At 38.0% G+C, this 21,153-nt stretch overlaps 1 protein-coding gene across 5 annotated transcripts in view; it reads right to left on the bottom strand.

The window, feature by feature from the left end:
* CCSER1 (coiled-coil serine rich protein 1) overlaps positions 1-21,153 on the bottom strand; it is a 613,005-nt gene that overhangs the window by 565,334 nt on the left and 26,518 nt on the right. Inside the window, exon 1 of one of the 5 annotated variants that reach the window (XM_090138798.1) lies at positions 12,349-12,451. The exons of the other annotated variants lie outside the window; for them this stretch is intronic. The gene's annotated coding sequence lies outside the window, so the exon portion shown is untranslated. Of the gene's footprint in view, positions 1-12,348; positions 12,452-21,153 lie in introns of those variants that run through there. 5 annotated transcript variants of the gene reach the window in all.

The raw sequence follows: 21,153 nt of genomic DNA, 5'->3' as shown, positions 1-21,153 counted from the left end.
ACTCGCTATAGATGTAAATCAGATGAAGAGAAGATACCTGGAATATCAAATCCAGAGGTATTAATCAGTATCAGTAATTATTATGTCATCTGCAATCGTTCAAGTTGTTGGGGAAGCATAAAGTGTTGTTCAAAAGAAGAGCTGAATGTGTGCTTTTATTCCTCTGCTCCTAACGTTCCTTACTCTGACTTTCCTCAACTCAGCCACTGCAAGAAACTTTCAAGCTAGGGACAGCACTACAAGGCACACATTTGCACAGCTGTTCCTGGTCTGACCTAAGTTTCCCACTGCAACTTCTAAAGCTGAGATTTGGAGGTTGGGCAGGGAGGAGATTCCCCAGAGACACTGAAATTTCAAGGCAATGAGGATTATGTCCAGGTGATGAATACCAGTATAACGTAATATCAGTAGCTGATACTACTACCACAGAGACTACAAAGGCAATTACTGCAACGCTCCACATGAGAACTGAAGTAATATAAATCAAATTCAGACAAGACATTATCTAAAAATCTGGGGTCTCTCTTGGGTCTTTTTGTGTTGGGTTTTGGTTGTTTTTTTTTTTTTTTTTTTTTTTTTTTTTTTTTTTTTCTTTACACATCTAATGCTGTTTAACAGTCTTCAAGAGTCGCTCTTGACAGACTTCAGCAAAAGGGGATACTGAATTAGAGAGGGGAATGCTTGCAGTGTTAGCCAGTAATACTCATTTGAGTCATTTCCCCATTTAGGGATGAGCTGTACAGGAACACAATACCAAACAGGAAGTATTTCCAAGGCAAAATCTTGAAGAGAAGCTGGCACCAATTGTGAGATGCTTTGTTTTGAGAGATTTGAACCAATTTGTTGTTTTTTTTTCCCTCTCACTCAGTTTCTAAAAACAATAAGACAATAACCAAAATGTTCTCTAACTTGCTTGTGTCACATGTTCTCATCACGACTTTGACAATAATGATGATGGGATATACTCAATAGCAAGAGAGAGGCCATCATGCCTCTCAAATAAGAAAGAGAATCCAAAACAAAAAACATACAGAAAATAAATCAAAGATGCCACGTTTTTGTTTAGACCAGAGATTACCATCACATTTAGCAGCACTCTGGAAAGCCTGTACTGTACTAAAGCCAAAGATGAGGCTCTATATGTACCAATTTATCTAAAAAAAAAATTTATGTTGCCTATCACTGAGTGCTGAAAATAAGACTTGTCTCCTCTCTAAACCCAGGAACTGAGCACTGCAGTAAAGCAACAGGAAGATAATGCAGACAGAAAGCCCAATTCCAAACAGGAAACACGGAAAGGAGAAAAAAGGTGAGAATAAAGATGCTGAAGGAAGAATTGAGGAGAAGAGAGAAAGAACATGTAATCCATCTTGAGGCGATAAGGATAATTATTTTTGATATTTTTCTTCCAGTTTTTTTCAGCCTTCTTATCAGAACAACAAATTAAAATGAGCAACTGAGAACAGAAAGCAATGAAAAATAGTCTGAAATCTGAATCTATTATGTCTGAAAAGGAAGATGTGACAGCCCATGTAGTTTCATAAATTAAGAGGCTTTGCAGAGTCATGGATCACCACTGACGTCTCACGACGAACACTTTAACACCACATTGTCACAATTTAGTAGCAAAAGCTGCAGGTTTCTCTAACATCTTTGTTTGATGCTGTTCTTATTAGTAAGATTTAGACAGCACACATGACACCACCACCGTAGCTATTGATATATGACAATCATAGAAAGAATATGAAAACTGTATAGCAGTTGACAGTAAGCAGTTTTATGGCACAGCAGCGCTGTTAGCTACACATATCTATCTGAACTGTAATTTTGGTTATATCAGTATCAAAGCACTAGAGATGACTGACTGCTATCAAATTTAACTGTGCAGGCACACATGCTCCCTAGCACCTAAAAATCAATACTGTTATTTAGTCTAGTAGCAATGAACTGCACGCAGCACTCCTGGGGTAAACATAGCTTTCCTACTGGCTTTTACAACAGTATAAGAATACTTGCAAGTCAAAGGTAGCTTACTGATGCTCTTAAGAGGGTTTGTCAATGACTCCACCTGGAGAAGCAACTATCTAGGAGAATGCAAGCCTATGGCTTCAGGCTAAAATCTCTACTAAGCATTTCTCAGTCATTTCCCACTCCGAACCTTAGGCCAAAGGAAGGTTAACAGGAGAGGATGTTCAATAGCTTCTAAATCAGACTTATTTTACAACAAAGTGAGAAAGGTCACATTACTAGATGTTACAGCCATGTTTATGAATCCACTTGCAAAAAAAAAAAAAGCCTACCATACACTTACTCCTTCCATTTCTAATAGAGTAAAAGAAATGGAACTATGTTGTTTACTGCTTGGGTTTTCAGAAAAGTAGTTTAAAATTTTGATTTTTCCTTTTTTTTTTTTTTTTTTTTAACAAATAAAGTAATGCTAACTGAATACCTGTAACAGATGAATACCAAACGAAAATGATTTGGGAAATATTTGTGAAGTTTTCCCCAACCCCCACATAAAACTACACCCCTTGAAAAATAAAACCTAAATCAATTTTATACTTGTCTATTTAACCAGAGAGGTCTCATGTCATAAATCCATACTCAAAGCACCATATATGTCTCAGTAGCACTGAAGTAATCAATATCATTGGCTGAACACCCATCAGAAAAGCATTATAAAAGGATTAGCTCCTGAAAGACACATACGGTATTCTGATTGTTATCTCAAATGCTGTGTTTACTACACAAAATGATTCCATAAAATCTATTTTGTTCCACCTCTTACTGAAAGTATGTTTTAAAAATCCTAGGCAAACCTCTAAAGCATTTGCTTACATCAGCAATCTTTTCTATCTTTAATTTTTCTGACTCCAAAAGCCTTGTTTACACTTATATTTAAAGCTCAATTGTTTAAATTTCTAGATGGACAGCAATGAGAGGTTTCATCACTAGCCCAAACCAAATTATTTTTAGAAACAGAGAAATACAATAGGTAATTAACTAGCAATTAGATACATGATTATCACATGTGTTTTTAAGCGCTATCTAAAATGTTCACATTAAAATGACTATCTTGGCAGAGTGCTCACGATCTGACAAAGAAAAGCCAAATATCAGCTGGCTGTTAGAGCATGAAAGTAACTATAGTCTACCTATGGCAATGAGTGCAACCCAACATTCACTACTGGATGGCAGGATACGTGGGAAACAATTTGTTCCCCAAGTGAGCTTTCAGCTCCAGACACATGACACCAGTTTGAGGCCATTGCTCTCATCAAGACCAACTTCAGTAACTATTTTCTACATGCTTAACTAAGTTGGAAATATCTTTGGTTTATGACACAGGAGAACAGAAAATTAACATACTTAAAAACTACGTTACTTGTATATTAGCCTTCCACTGTGTGGGGCAAACATTGCTACAAAGGCTTCTCCACCATATCTTCAGAACAACTGAAGTATCAGTGCTTAAAAAACACCTATTTATCTAACTTGAAAAGAAAAAATGGGCAACTACCATTTTTATTTCTACTGTGACTAAGTCCTCTCCAGTTGCCTAGAACAACACCAGCTTTTACATAGTCTGAAAATGAAATGTTTTCTTCTCACAAAGAAGCGGAGACAACTACAGCTGTGTTAAGACATACCTTTAGCAGGAGGACATGCAGCCAAAATGAACAGCTTTTAAATAAAATATCACTTTCTCGCAAGTTCACTACTGGACACAAGAGGCCCTTGAGAGGCATTACACCACCCTCCACTCAAAAAGGGATTTTTGTGAGTCTGGATCTGGTAGCTGACAACACAGCTCAACAAACCTGGGTGCTACCTTATTATTACAGGTTTTACTACAATCGTGGTAATTAAGGGAACATAATGGAATTCCATTATGAATTCCTTTGCATGGTTTATTAACTGAGCTGTAAAATTTGCTTTGGGATGGAATTTGGTAACTGAATGCAAATGCTGATTTTAGCACGAGTGAAAATGGGTCTGAGTTTTTCCTCTTTTCTCAGCATACAAGATATTACATTGCTTAAAGATGTCTGAAAACACCCTGAATAGGCAGCACCTATAACAGAGCAGCAGCACGTGCAGAGTTTAAGGAACTCAGTCAGTGTGAATGTCTTATAGTGGTTCAGTGGACTTGACACAGACAAGAGATTTATGAGATGTGGAGTCACCTTCTGCCATGCCTCGTGTACACGTGGTTCCTATGCATGACAAGCCAGCCTACCTACATGCACTGAATATCAGCTTATTAAGCACACCCGTTCCACATAATCAGTGAGAACGCTAATAGTAAACTTTCAAGATCCTGATTACACTTTAATATTGGAAGCTTAATCTCTCAAGTCTCTTAAGTTCCATATGCACATTACAATAGCCTGACTATTTGTTTCTACCCAGGCAGCTCTGCCAGGAAATATTTCTAAGCTGTTTAAGCAAAACATAAAATGTGAATGAGGCTTTTGTTTACTTGAAGATTTTCAGAGTCAGAGCTTTTGGTATTACATTTTGCCACCTCCCTATGGATACCTGATCAGAAATCTGGAGGTATGAGCACTGTCATGGTTTTTTTGTGTGTTTTTTTGTTTTTCCAGATTCTGGAGAATTTTTTGCTTCTCCAGGACAGAATCCCACACACATAAAAAGAAACATGGATTGGAAAAAAACAAAGACAAACAGAACAGCATTTGAAAGCAGCACAATTAGAAAAACTGTCTTACATTCATGACTGAACAAATTAATTCTAGGTAGTATTTATAGATCTATTTCTTCCCTGAGGGTTTTTAAATGGTACAATTCACCAAGAGCCCAGAATTCTGATGCTGCACTTATGCCATTAACAGGTCTCAGGGCAGCCTGTGAGCACAGGCAGTTATCACTCTCTCTAATATTGTGATTTCTATGTTTAACTGGATTCACAGTCAGTGAAGACTGTGGTATAACTACACATGGCACAACATGGACCAGAACAAAGAACTGCTATATCTGCAAAGGGAAAACAAGCTTTAGGCTTTAATCCTCTGATACTACACTCACAATCATTTAATACTTGCAATTCTTCTTTCCTAAGAGTCAAATAGGATTCTTCTGGAAAACAAGAATTCTGCTTAAATGAGCGGTGGGTTTTCTACATGTTAAGAAAGAGGCAGCACTTAAAGTACTGAAAATAAGTTGAATGCCAGTTCCAACTGGAACAGGTGAAATGTTAAAACTCAATCCACATTGTGCCAGTACCACTTAACAATGCACATATTGTTCTTTTTATCTGAAGTAGAACATATCTGGCTTTAAGTACGGCTTCACGAACCACATAGAACAATTGCCTTTGAATTCCTGCTAGAATCACATTAGCCTTTCAAAAAAAAAAAAAAAAAGCAAACCAGCCCCAATTAGTGTAAAGATAATCATATTCAAGTATTCCTTTCTACCACAAGAGAGAATTTGAATCTCAAAATTCCTGTTATTTCTCAGAATTCTTAAACCATGGGAGGCAGACTGAAGATCTACCAGTTGGTACAACAGTTATGGATATGTAAAAAAAAAAAATACTGTATTTCTTCTCACCTTTTTCTCATAAAAGAAAAAACCTCCTACCTAAATCAATTGGAAGGAATCTCAACTAGGCCCATTGTTTGCAAGAAAATCCACCCTAGGCTCAAGTATTTTACTCAGTAGAGATCAGCAGAAACTGAATCCACTGTAGAGAGTTTGGCTTTAAAAAGCAAATGACAAATTGGCATTTTAGCTTGATAATAATATGATCACATCCATTTTTCCTAAAAAAAGCTGAAGATCTCTCAGCTTGTTTCATTTCAACTCAAATCCCAAGTATTTTAATGAAGTCTTCTTGATACTAATATTCTTCTCAATCACTAAACTGTGAAAAATCTTCCACTCAACAAGTCATAGGAACTAAACCATACAATAAGGGGAATATTAGTTTGAGTCTCTTTAGTACTTTCAACCAACCATTGAAGAAAACCTGGAGATGCCACTCCCAGAAGTCTGGTTCACCGTCTACCCATCTGTTTGCTTGAAAGTAAAACTGTCTTACAGAGTTTATCAAACACTAGATTACACATGATCATAGAATAAAAATACCGATAGTGACCAAGCAATTTAGAGGTATAAGCCATAGTCTCATATTCTTGTGTTTCCAAGCAGAATTCAGATTCAGTTGACATACAGAATGATCTTTGCAAAAGATAAATAATGTCCACTTAATCCTGCCAGTAAAGAGGAAAAAATAAATCTGGTCTAAGACACAAGGTAAACATTATTTCTACTGTAAATGTTTCAACTCTATGTTCTATTAAAATACTGCTCTATAAAATCATCATCTCTTTTTTCAACAATTTTCACCCAATTATCCTGGAGACCTACACAGGTGTTAACACAACACTCTACGGATGACTTTACAGAAGGTTAAACTGAATCATGGGGTATAAGTTTCTGCTTAACTGTCAAACAGCTCAAATCAGTTTCCCCACTTAGAACTGAGGGAAGAATTCATCAACTCCAAAGTTCTAAGAATCAAATTCATTCACCTCATCAAAAAAAGACATCAAATTTTAACAAGTGCATGTGCCTGTATGTGGGCATCCTACGCTTAATTTACTTCCTGTACAGCAAAGCACAATTTTCCACTAACATCTATTCTTCAAAATAAGGAAAAACCTTGTACAATCTTATTTGAGGAGTGGAAAGTTCAGACAGCTCAATTAGTCCATTGCTATCATCACTAGCAAATTACAGCTGTAGCTGCAATGAAGGAAAAGATCACTGTCTGTGTTACCTGGCCATTTTTTCCATAAGCAAATAAAATACAAGATGTCTATCTCTCTGAATGCAGTATTAATCAATAAAGAACATACTTATGGGAAAAAAAAAAAAAAAAAAAAGTAAAAATAAATTAAAAACGTACCCACAGAAAAAAACTCTGTCTATACTACAGATTTTACCACGTGAAAAAAATCCTATTTTTCACTTGAGAGAAAATAAACCAATTATTTGCAGTCATCAGTAATTGTCATTATTCAACAAGTATTTATAGTGCTCTCTTATTAATACTATTAAGTGGATACATATTCTGAATAATTCCTAAAATACTAACTACTCAATTTGTCCATAGAAGCCAGTCTCCTGAGTAAAACACTGCTGTAGATGAAAAAAAAGAAACAAGCCATTTCCACGTTCTACTGTAAAAACTGTTATATAGTATGTTAGTAGTATGTTATATATAGTATGTCATATATAGTATGTAAATGTTAATGTATAATATGTTAATGTTACATTTATATCATGTTAAAAACAGCTTCTACAACAACAACAAAAATCAAATTTCAAACTCCATGATCTGTCCTTTTTTTTTCTCTTAAACAAGTTTTGCCAGTCATAAGATTTAGTAGAAAATAGTTTATGAAGAAATAAATGAATGCAGTTGGAATCTAAAACAAAATATCATGGGGAAAAAAAATCATTCCTGGAAGTGAATTGAATTTAAGTGCTATTACTTAACAATAAATAAATAAAAAGGAAAAGGCCAAGTATGGAGAATTTCACTGCTAAATTACTAATCCACCTAAATTCGTGTGCACACTTCATTTTTTTTCTAACAGGCTTTAGTTCCACTACCTACGATACATTTAAGGCCTCCACGAAACAAACACATTGCCAACTGTTCATCCAGCTTACAGCTCCAGCCATTCCAAACACTTTTTCAGGTGGTGCCAGGTAGGAAGACTGTAGGATTTAAAGAGTAAGCTTCAGAACCAGCCATCAATCACATTCTAGTGAGAAAAACTATGAGAGGTAGCAGAGAAGTTTGTCACCAGGTATCCTACAACCCTCACTTCCTAAAAGCCACAGCGTTTTGATCCATTTTTAGAGCACAGAACTCATTAAGCTTGCATTAGAACACAAAAACACCTTAATTTCACTCCACAACACCACATTGTCCACTTCTTCCTTCTCACCTTTCACATGCTCCCATTCATTCTCTTTCCATCCCAAGCCCACATCCTCACGGCCTAGTAACTGTTATTTGTCTGTCATTCCCGCATCCTTAAATTCTATATTCTAAGTGATTTTCTGATCACAGTTGTATCAATTGCTTCACTGCACAGAGCATAGCTCTTACAGCTGAAAATTGATTCAGTAAAATCCTTTTTTAAAGTTTGCCAATTGCTTAGTAAGCAATAGCAGGGAACAGTATTTCTTGTTTTCAGGACCAGCGAGAGCTCACTTGTTCTCCCTGCAGCACTACCTACCCCTCTTCATTTCTCATGCAGCATGTTCCCCAGCTAGCTAATATATTTAACCCTCCAGACACAAACAAGGAGGCAACAGAAAGTGGCAGTCAATCTGAAAGGTTCTAGGACAGGATGAAGCACAACCAGCTCTTGGCTAAGTTACCATCACCTTCAATGAAGATAGCTCTGATTCAGGACAATGCAGATCTGGGCCACCACTTCCCTATTCACAGCTCCCAGCAGAGATCTGACCAAGGACCAACCTCCCAAGTACTGCCCCTCTGACAGTCAAAAACCCAAAATCAGAGCAAAACAAACCCATTTGATGTCTCAACAATACACTTTAATTCCAATTAAGTTTAAATTTGAGTTCTGAAATTTATGTATTAGTTCTCTAAAACAACTTATAAAGTTGTCAAGGATTAAGATAACCAGAAGCCAAAGATCAGTTTTCTTGAAAGCCACATGTATGTAACAACTGGACTTCTCTTTCACCCAGAAGTACATTTTACAATGAATAAATACAGTTAGACACATATGTTGCAAAACCAAAGAACTACAAGCAACATTTCTGCATCAAATAGCAACAAAATCAGTTACACTTAGTTCTTCAAAGTTACATGGTTTGTTACCTACATGCACACAGTATACAGTGCTTGTTACTAAATATGTAAGCATTGTCCACTTTTAGAATAAACCACATTACATTTTAAGTGTAAGCACACATACATTCTATCACATAGGCTGGGATAAATCATCATCTTTGTTGCAACAGATGTTTTCTAAAAGGCAGCAAAAATCTTAAATGCAACTAAGTGAAAAGAACCATGTAACACTTGCATAAGCAAATATACTTTCGGAAGTTACCAGGCTTCAATATGCAATGTTAACAGAAAATGAATACATTAGATTCATGAGTAAATAGAACGATACTTAGATTAGCAAAGCTGTGCAAGCTGAACACATCAGTGACGCAGAAAGCATGCCTTTCTTTGTTTTTTTCTATATCAAGAACTACTTGCTGTAGCTGTATCCATTAAGTTAGTTGTAATGAATTACAGCATTAATTCAAGTTAAAACAACAGAAGAGCCTGCCAGTGGGAAAGAGCACATACAAACTCACTTTCTTACCCTGCCTAAATGTCAACTAAGCTTGGTGTTGAAATAAATCTTCTTATTAATCCAGCACACTTTGCACTGAAAAGCACTGAAATCACAAATTCCATTCGCATTTTTGTATTCCTTACAGGATTCCTAGTGTAAATATGTGCGCCAAGACCTGACTGTAAGACACTGAGCATCTCAGTCCACGCCACATTTCCACAACTGGATAACTGCATTTGATGTTTACTGAGAGATTTCATTTTTCTGAATTTTTATGGCGACTACAGCTTTGAGGTGCAATAACAGTGGCTGTAGGAAAAGCATAGAACATCTCTTCCATAGATGCATCCACAAAAGCTGGACACAAATGTTTAAAACATCAACAAGCAAGAAATACATACTGTAAAGTGTATCACTTAATCCATAAGGGGCCACCTTCAGTGTTTTCTTCAGCGATAGACATAAGAACCACCCTCATATTAACATGTGTTTAGCCTGCATATTTGTAGGATCTCTGGCATTTTCCAGGATGTATTTTCCCATGTCTTATACCACTCATTAAAAAAAAAAAAAAGTCTCATGAGTCTTGATTTGGAATCTATAAGGTGTAAACAAGAGAGTCTGAGCAGCAATTTATCAATTAACTTCTATCATAATACGTAGGTCACTCGTATTATAATGCCTCCTTTTATTTACATGGAAACTGAAAGAGATACAAAGAACACAATAACAGTATTTGATGAAGTAAATTCTCAGCTACAAAACAACAGTTTTCAATGCAGTCATCGCCACTAGCGACCATTTTCTCCAGCAATGAACAAGAGCCTGCATGCTGCTCCCATAAAAATTTGCACCAGCAGAGGTGACCCTCTGCCACCACCACCGAAATGTTCCACCTCACTGTGCTCACATCCACCGTGTAGTCTCCATAAATGTTCAGCAAGTGTTAATGAATGCCAGTGGGTGCCATTTTTTCTGCATGGAGTAATTCACACCTTTGCTTCATCTGCATTTCCATGTCAGGTGCCATTTCTCAGACTGCCCTCTGCTACCTTATGTCACATGGCAACAAAATGTAACAGAGTATTGGCAGAGAAGTTCAAGCTCTACTGCCATATCAACAGCTGCACCAATGAAGTAGGGGGCAAATGCAATAAAACTGTGGGCCAGCACAATAAAACAGGAGGAATTTTACTTTTGGAGCAGTCCTCATATATCATAATAAAGCTGAACTACAAAGAAAAAGCTTCTCCAACAAGATGAGAGGCAGCAAATCCAATGAAAAAAAAAAAATCATATGTGTCACCATCACGCTCAGCAACTGCATTGCTGAAAATGCAATCAGAATGATCTTAACATACAATAGGTCTGAACTACTGAACTGCAATTAGCAAAACCCTTTTGAAGTGTGCTGCATGGACAGAAAAAAGGTACAGAATGCATACCAGATTTAGAAATGGACAGTCAATCCATGAGTAGTAAAGTACTAAATTAACTGGAAAAAATAGGTGAGCTAGCTCAGTGGCCTGTTTACTAAGCATGAGATACATTTCATACAACTGAGTTGTTACAACTGAGTCCTCCAAGAGGGAATTCTAACTGGCAGCAGAGCATCAGCGACACAGCAGAACAGTTAAGCACTCAGCAATGCCTCAGAACACCAAAACGCAGGACAGGCAATCCCCTAGTTCTCAAAAAGGGAAATTTCCATGCAGCATTGCATTCCTCTGCTTATCCTTCACGGAAGTCCAGCCAAAGGAAACCTTTTCAAAATCAGCACTTTGAAGTCTAGCTGAACCTGGAATTGCAGAGGAGTCAGAGCAACACCTGCAGCAGGGGGCACAGCCTGCATCCTCATCAATTTATTCTGCTTAGCTAGTGCACCAGCACATTCTGTGCCAGCTGGAAATTCCTTCGGACTGCCAGTCACACTGCTGCCTAGACATGCTGCCTTCCAGTAAGAAAGTTTTTTTTTCGTCATAGATGTGTGCGTTTCAGTATCATCCAAAAGAGTAAAAGAAAAAGTGAGATTGCAAATCAAATTTAGCACTAAAAATCTGTTCCTTCTTTCCAGTACTAAGAGAAATAAGGGTAAGTATAACTAATCATGGCTACAACATTTAAGAACACCCAACACCCAAAGTGTCAGTATACTGTCTTCTCATAATTTGTTCTGTTTCATTTTTAAACAAGTCTCAAATGGTTTATTCATCTTCACGCTGCAGAATATGACCTGAATAAGCCTTTGTCAGAGGCAAATTCACTAAGGACCAATATTTTTTTGTTGCTAATTTGTTACTCCTATAAAATTGCTGGCAGATCTTTAAGGAAACTTTCCTTCGCAGGGAAGGCAAGGAAGGCAAGAGCCAAATGGCCAAACCAGAATCTGCTGGTCAAACTGAAGAGCAAGAAGAAAACAGATAGGTAGTGGAAACAGGGACAGGTACCATGGGAAGACAATAAGGAAGCTGCTAAGCTGTGTAGGAATGGCATCAGGAAAGCCAAGGCTGGGCTTGTACTGAACTTGGCAAGGGTTGCCAAAGAAGAACAAGAAAGGCTTCTACAGATACCTGAATCAAAAAAGGAAAGTCCAGAAACAAGTAACCCCTCCAGTGAGTGACACCAGCAAGCTGGTAACAACGGATAAGGGAGAAGACAGAGTTAGCTAACTTTTTTGCCTTGGTCTTCCAACGTAACTGCTTGCATATAGCTCTCAAACATTTGGTTTGGTCGGAGGAGATCAGAGAAGCAACATCCCTCTCACTGTAAGCCAAGATCAGATCCATGACCATCTGAAGAACCTGAACATCCACAAGTCTATATGTTACATGGCATCCCAGAGAATTAGCTGATGTAGTCACCAAGTCACACTCAATGATAAGTGAAAAGTCATGACAAACAGGTGAAGTCCCTGGTGACAGGAAAAAAGGCAACAGCATTTTCAAGAAAGATAAAAAGGATGACCCCAGGAGCTACTGACCTGTCAATCTCACCTCTGCGCTAGGGAAGACCATGGAGCAGATCTTCCTGGAAGATATGCTAAGGCAAACGGAAGACTGGGAGGTGATACAGGAGAACCAGCATAGCTTCACCAAAGGAAAATCCTGTTTGATCAACCTGGGGGCCCTTTATGATGGCGTCATTGCATCAACAGACAACTGAAGAGCCACTGTTGTCATTTATCTTGACTTCAGTAAGGCCTTTGACATAGTATTCCAGAACATCCTTCTCTCCAAATTGGAAAGATACAGATCTGCTGGGTGGACTGTTCAATGGAAAAAGATCGCAGGATTGAATTCAGAGAATGATGGTCAACGGCTCCGTGTCTGGATGAAGATCAGTGATGAGTGGTGTCAGGGGTCAGTGCTGGGACCCATGCTCTCTAGTATCTAGATGAATGACATTGACAGCGGGGTTGAGTGCACTTTTAGCACATTTGCTGATGACACCAGGCTGTAGGTTGTAGCTGACAAACCAATGGGATGAGATGCCATCCAGAAGGACTTAGGCTTGAGCTGTGAGCCCAGATGAACCTCATGAGGTTCAATAAATCTAAATGCAAGATCTTACACATGAGTCAAAGCAACCCTCACTACCAATATAAACTGGCGGATGAAAGGATTAATGCAGGCCTGACAAAAAAACACCTGGGAATTCCAGTGGGTGGCGAGCTGGACATGAGCAAGCAGTGGGTCGTCACAGCTCAGAAAGCCAACCATATCAGTCTGCATCAAAAGAAGAGTGACCAACAGGCCAAGAGAGGTGATCCTGCTCCTCTACTCTGCACTGATGAGGCCTCAGCTGGAGTACTGCAACCAGATGTAGAGTCCTCAGTACAGGACACAGACCTGTTGGAGTGCATCCAGAGGAGGGCCACAGAAATGATCCAAGGGATCACCTCTCCTACAAGGACAGGCTAGAATAGTTGGGGCTATTTGGCCTGGAGAAGAGAAGGTTCCAAGGTGATCTCTGATAGCAGCCTTTCAGTATCTAAAGGGGAGCTACAGGAAAGAAGGGGATAGACTCTTTAGCAGTGTCTGTGGTGATAGAATGTGGGGAAATGGCTTCAAGCTCAAAGAAAGTATATTTAGGTTAGATATAAAGATGTCTTTGACAGTGAGGGTAGTGAGGCACTGCAACAGGTTGCCTAGATATGAGGTTGATGCCCCATTCCTGGAGACTTGCAAGGTGAGGCTGGATCAGGCCCTGGGCAACCGAATCGAGCTGTGGTGTCCCTGATCATTGCAGGGGAGTTGGACTGGGTGACCTTTTATGGTCCTTTCCAATTTTAAGGATTCTATGATAAGAAGCATCCCTGCCCTTCCTTGAGCATCATGTTGAAAAATTGCTTTAACAAAATGATTAACACTAATGTTAGAAATAATCCATGTACACTGTGACTGAAAAGCTGTTCATTACTTCTCCAACTGTTAGGCTAAAAGAAAAAAACTTCACCCACCTATTTGGCTCCCAGTAATGCCCAAAACTATATGTTAATATATGGATATGTCACAGTCTATGCAGGAAACACCTGTGTGTGTGTGTAAGGGAACTGTACCATTTCCGTAGAGTTGCAAACAGATTATTTCTTCCTTCCTTTTAGAGTGAATGGCTAAAATTTTGTCTTCTTAGGAGTTATGGACTGCATTTCAGCCTTTACAGATTTTCAAACTTTTGCAGAAAGCATTCATACTAGTCCCATAGTCTCTTTCCTGTAACCACAAGACTACACAAGGGCTGTGCTGTCCTTCACGTGCACCCTGCAACACACTTAGCAAAGCAATCTGTGCCATTTGGCAACTTTAACTTCCATGCACATGTAAGGCTGCCCTGTCACTGCTCCAGATATGAGAACTGTGTATCAAGCAGTAGCCAAACCTAAGATCTACGAAGTACCACAATTTGAGAGGCTGCCTAATATTCCCCTTCATTCACCTAATGCCCCAGATAAGACTGTGAGTTGTTTCAAGGCACACAAAGAGGAAGACTTTATAAATGCTCACATAATGCCCCAGTTAGACTAGTCTATGCTGGCACTACCTCAAGAGAACACTACTTATTCCCCATAAACACAGCCTTAAGGAGCAACACATAAGGATTTGTGACCCTTTCAGAAGTTTCCCAGACTTTAAGGATGAACACAGAAGCTTGTATTTTTCAGGTCTGAGGACGTGACTCACTTCTTGTGCTTCCTCTACAGAGTGATGGAAGAGCTTCCCAGATAAGGGCTTGAAGGCAAAATGTGTACAGAGTTTAATGTTTCCATTTCATAAAGAAAAAAATACTTATATACACACACATGCCAAACAAACAACTAAACAAATTAATTTCTCTATCACATTTCAGTTGGCTATAACATGCGTTTCCAAGCCTTAAAACAGTAATTTGCGTTAATCAAAATGGATACAGTTCGATTACATGATACCTAGTTGGTTTCCAAAGCAATCACCATTGTGCTCCAGAGAAATAAGATCTGTAGAGAAAAAAAAGGAATGCCACAAAGAAAAGCAGCATTTTTTTGTCCTCAGCATCAACCTCCTCTTTTCTTTTCTTTTTTTTTTTTAATTCATTTTCATCCCTTTTTCCTCCCCACTTTTTTCTGCACTGTGATGGCAGATGCATTTGATAAATTATTTGCTGACCCTAAGCCTAAAGCATAAATGAAGGCTATTTTCTTGCAGGCCATTCGCCAAAGAAAAATCAGACAGGCAAAGAAAAAAAAAAAAAAACCATGAAACAAAAAAACACACACCACACTTTACTGTGTCCAAAGCATCATCTTTCCTGCATTCATGCTGAGAACAGCAGAAAGATGGTACAAGATCTGTTTCATACAGTGATGCCTCAAAGCTTTTATCACATTACTGTTGGAAAACGAGTAAAAATGCTCCAAAACTACAGAATTATATTCTGAGGCTAATCCTTCTCTTTCCAGTCTATCTGTACAGCTCCCTACACCTGTACAGAGTCTGAAAGGCTAACTGCATGCTTCCACTTTCTCTATTTAACACTTCTCACTCCAGCGTATTTCCAAGAAGTCAAAACAACAGAACCAAAACAAGATTCAACCCAAGTCTTATGACTACCTCTTAACTGCTTGGTCTTTTGTTTTTGTGTGTTGTTTTTTTTAAATCATTCTTCTAGAAGTACGTTTTTAGGGTTTCTACTGAAATTGCTTAAAGAAAATAAGTAATTCTACTGCATTCTATTCTTCCTTCAATAATTTTTTTTCTTTTTTCTTCTTTTTTTAAGATAAAAGATATTCTGCTGACAACTAGCATGACTGTGAATTAACACCACAAGGGTATGCATTAGGAAAGAAGTCCCTAAGAGAAGATGCTTCAGTTGAATAGGCTGGCTGTGGCACAAGCTTACCTGCGTGCAAAGAAACAAGCCAGGAGCACCAGCTCATTTTATACTGGTCACTGAATAGCTGACAGATGGTGCCAGCTACAAACTGAGGCTCATTAAGACTTCAAAATCTACCCGAACCCAGTATCAGTTGAACTATGCAAACAGATGCCTATTCAACACACCAAATCCAGTACCAGAAGCAATACAGCCTATTACCACAGATGGACAATACTCCCAAAGCTTTATCTACTGTAATAGTGCCCTTTAATTTTAACATTCACTGTCTTGTACTCTTTCTGAAGGAGGGTTAGTAACTCCATGTTATGGCTGTCAGGAGGGCTTTATTTGTACAGCTGAGAACTGGTATAAACCCACCAAAGCATTAAAGAGAATTCAAAGAGCTGGCTTTAAAACACACAGCTCCCAATTGTATCAAGGCATTTCAGTGGAAAAAAAACATCATAGGGATGCTTAAGGAGTGTGGTGCTTCCACCAAGCAGTTAGCAAATTTGTATCATTAGCTACACTTGATCACTCCCCACAACTGGATGCATTGTACCATACACAACTGACACCATTTGATGCTAATGCTTCTTGAGAGGCAAAAAATCCTGGAAAGAAATAGATTCAGAGTTACAGGGCAATGAACTGACAATATTCAATGCAAGTTGGACTCTGCAGGAGAACTGTTTAGCAATTACCTTGCTAGTATTTCACTCCTTTGTAAACCACAAGTCTAACATTCTCTTCTTTGGACTGAAACAATGCAGCCACAGAGCAAAACCTGTGGCTGTTTTTTATTGATTCTGCACCATTTCACCACTGCATCTCTCTATTCAGACTGTATTTTAAATATGTATTTGATATAACATACACATCTTTGTGATTGATTTAGACCAGTGCACAAAAAGCTAGAAGGTCACAATGTGACATTCAGTTTTCAGTCCTTATCTTAAGAAACCAAGAAGCAGAGAAAATGCATTTGAAAAAAGGCAAATTAATAGACGCAGCTTTAAACTAAATGAATACTAGAACAATAACCCAGCAAAAGGTCCCAGTAAGGGGATTACAAATCATCTCAATTGCATTTTAAGAGTTCTCTCAGTCTCAATACTGGCTACATACACTTACAGATGTGATCTGACACACCACTTCAAGGGCGGGAGGGGGTACAAACACTTGCACTCAGGGTACAAACATTTGCACTGAGTAGAACTGAGGTTTTATCAGTCTAGCTACTACTCTGTAAGGGTCTGGTAGTTCACAGTGCTCAAAATGTAGTAATAGAAGGAAATTGGTTACTTACATGGGCCTTATATAAGAGAGGCCTTATATAGGAGATTTACACAGTGGTTTAAAGAAAAGAAAAAAAAAAAATCAAAACTTCCAGGACAGAGCAAACAGAGCAAAATTTCTTAAACAACTTGCAAAAATAGATGAAACCCAAATCACAATACTAAGACACGGTCACCCATGTTTTAATGAAATCTGCCATTCATTATCATTTTATTCAAGCAATAGGTGTGCTAACGCACAGTAGGAGTAAGCTGGACATTCTGTTTTTAACTGGCAGCCAATCTATAACCTCATCAAAATAGCACACACCACATTGAGGACAGCACTACAGTCCTTTTAGTACCTATGAGCAAATATATCAATTGTGAAATCCAAGAAAGCTTTTATAAACTTCTGGGACTCCCATGAAAAAAAATATATACATACACACACCTCATCACCAAAAAGGTGCCAGCTTTTCAAACCTCAGTTATCTCCAGATAAAAAGCAGAAGCTTGCACACCTTTTAACCTCCCTGCCAACTCATACTTTTTATTCTCACAGTTACCTGACAGAACAAGAGGCCTGAGTGATTTTACAATGCATTCTTTTTTCAAAATTTCTCAAGCATCTCTAGCATATATTTAATTTTTCTGAGCAAATACATCTTTACTGTGTGCAATGAAACGCTCTAAGAATACCTTGAATTTTACGCATTCAAATGCTGACTGTGGATGATTAAGTACTATTAAGCCACTCCTCATTCTGACTTCATAAAATCAGCAGCATGCTATAGCATTAAGCGTTACGTGAACTAATTTTGCAAGTAATAGAAAGAATATTCCTCAGACATGGGATGAAAATTTCCATTTAAACCTAACAAAACAATGCCCCTCAAAGCCAAAATTTGATTATTCACACAAAATACCTGTTACCTGCCTGACTCCCCAGAAAAAAAAAAAAAAAAAACTAAGTTTTAAATCTGAAGGCAGAAGTGGTCTGTTAATCTCTGCCTTCGTTTACGTGAAAAATCTGTTTTCCATTTCAACCTAAAATAATTGGTTTTCAAATAACAGATGAAAGCACCCGTGAAAATGCATGTCAAAAAAAAACCTCAAGAAACACATTTGTATCTCCATAAATAATACAGAATAATGCATAAGTGGGACGTTGTATATTATCAACAGGTAAATCTCAAGCTGGTCACTATAAGCCTAAATTACCCAAATTCAAGCAGCTTTAAAAGATGTATTTAGGAATGTGTAGTAGGATGCACTGCACTGCAAGCATGCCAACTCGAGCTTGATCCTGAATCAAAGCCAAGCGAAGACTGTGTCAAGCTGAAGGTGCGCTGACACATCTCCAAGCATTGCAGCCCCACAAATCCACACAGACCCTCTGCACAGTTCTATAGCCAGCCCAGAGGATGCTCTGGCTCATCAACAAGCCGCCGTCCTCAGTTCCACTCTCAGCACTGTGCACCTTTTTTCATTGTTCTAAGCTATTTCATAGAGTGGAAGGAAGCAAAGAATAAAGCTTGAGCCTGTGCATTTCTAGTTAGTTCAATACTCTCAGCAAGAGAGTGGTTTCCTTACTCACATTTCACTCATCTTACAGATTTGTGTTTCTGACATTAGAACAGCTCCTAAAAATCAGTCATCCAGACACTGTAATTATTTCTATCTACAGATATATGTACATATTATTCTCCAATGGAAGGAAGCTTCAAAGTTCACTGAATCCACTAAGTTCACTTCAAGGAGATTATTCTAAGAAAAATTTATGTTTGTCTCTATTCTAAATCCAAATATTCACAGGAAAGAGTTATAGTTCATTAAAATACTTTTCTATTTTATTACCTTTCTGACAAGCAACACTTGTCAACTGGGTGGGCTACTCTGATTTACGTATGTGATTTTACTTGCATTATGAGACTATAAAGAGATGTAGCTCTTTCAAATAGACAACAAATCTTTCCAAACATTTTCTCATTTAATACTCAGCTGAGGCATTTCTGGCCATCCTGCTGCACTCTGTGGCATGTTTCTTTTGCATGAAAACCCGTGCTGTTCAATTAAGAGCTCTGAAAATAAGTTACTGCAAGAGAAAGAAGCATACTGAAAATAGTAGGAGTTGTAAAAACATATTTTCAGATTCCGGTGTAGTTTCAGCTTTGTGAACAGCTGTTCTGTTTAACCACAGTAATTGAATCAAGATGTACTCAAGCTTAAATAACTGTCTGGTCTGACTCGGGCTCACTATCCTGCCCTGGTCTCACCTTTTCCTTTGCCTCCTGTTGGGCTGCTAGTTCCTCATGCCGTGGACTTTAAACTTACATGTACTTTAAGAAAGGTAGAACACTTAGGAAAAAAAAAAAAAATTAAGCAAATGCCTGACATTGAGACAACCTACTTGAATTAAACAAAACAAAAAAATAGAAGGTCTCCCTTAAACTGAAAACGATAGACTGAAAAACAGATCATGATAAATAGAGGCAGGATCCTTTGAGGAAGTGAGCACCTTGGCCCAGCTCCAGCAAAGCACTTAGCTAATGATTAACTTCAAGCACTCCTTCCTAGGAAACTCCCAGCTTAAAAAGTCCACTGAACTATTTGTCTGACTGCTTGTAGTTATTCATGCAATTGTCCACTAACTCTGTCAGTCAGCAATGGAGAACGAAGCATTATTTCTCCTATACCTTACAGCAGCACCACACCAATTAAGTAGTGAATCAGACCAAGCCCAAATTGTGTACATACATCCTTAAAGTCTGTACACTAGACTAGTTTTAACCATGTCAGTCAGCTAATTACCTAATATACAACCAAAAGCATCTGTGTAATTCTCTCTGATCAATATGTCCTCTCAGGTTTAGAGCATCAAAAAATGAAATGATTGGGTCATACACAGTATTAAGAACTATCTGTACAGAAACAAAATTGCATGCTACTCACAAATGTTTAAGACAGAGTTCTTTTTGGCCCCATTGCCATAATAAACGCTCTTAACCATGTAGCATACTGCAGCATTTTGCATCTTAAACAAGATCTTCAAAAGCACTTGGAGCTAGTATTTTCAACATTTCTTAGGGTATTTATTTTGCCATTCAAAGTAGCATTTTATGAGAATTGCAACAGTATCATTTTACGGGAAACTTCTTCTAAAATTATAAACAAAGACTTACTGTTATGATATTGAAGTTCGGGTAGTTTTCTGCCATATAATGCAAAAATATCTTAGGTTGGGCAGCCCTGTAGGTCCTGAACCATCATAGCCTCACAGAGATGGAAGCTTGGAGCTTGCATTTATCACACAGGATTGTAAGGCAGGTTATGGAGAAAACATTGCCAACAGGCTGTTCAGATGTTTCTAAACAATTCTCCATCTGCACCACTACAGATTTTTACAAGTCTTAAAAATGAGGCCAACCATATCTTGAGGGTATCAGGAAATATACCAGAAAGTCCTGAAGCATCTAAGGGGATTGGACTCCAAAATGTAACCCCTTTGGCCATGTTCATCTAAGCCTGTGTTAAGCAAAATTCCAGACCTTCACAAAAAGGAAATATTAAAAAATATCAATGGACAATGAAATGAGAAAAAAATACATCTGTAGTCATCATTTTACCAAAATGCAACAAAATATAATTTATCTCATGGCATACATGTTCACAACTGTTCCACATACAAAGTGCTTTAAATAAGATTATTAAACCAAAACATTTATCCTGCCAAAACACCTCAAGGAACAACATCGCAATGAACAAATACAAGGGAATGGAATTCCCTTCAAGAAAATTGGAAGACTTCCTTACAAAGACTGTTTCTAGATAAATGACAAAAAGAGCTTGATGCCAGTTTTCAAGCAATAATTTCACTTAAGTTTCTTTTTTGTTTCCTGTTTTATAACAGGAGATAGTTTAGGAGAGAAAGTGTAATCATCTTATTTTTATTTTACTTGAAGCACGAACTAACAAAGACCTTCTAATCCCTACTTTTCCCTTATGGCTTTTTGCATGTCTTAACGTTACTCACATCCAATCACAGTTTTTCCTTATTGTCAGTTTGGTTTTCACAGGTGACAATCCCTTCATTATGAATGGACTGATGCAGGGTGGATGGGCAGGCAGGCTTCATTACTGCCAATTAGCTTGCA

Source organism: Phasianus colchicus, chromosome 4 (assembly GCF_987193195.1).
Source record: "Phasianus colchicus chromosome 4, bPhaCol1.hap1.1, whole genome shotgun sequence".
In the NCBI taxonomy this organism is placed as follows: Eukaryota; Metazoa; Chordata; class Aves; order Galliformes; family Phasianidae; genus Phasianus; species Phasianus colchicus.
This window is presented reverse-complemented; position numbering and strand designations above follow the sequence as displayed.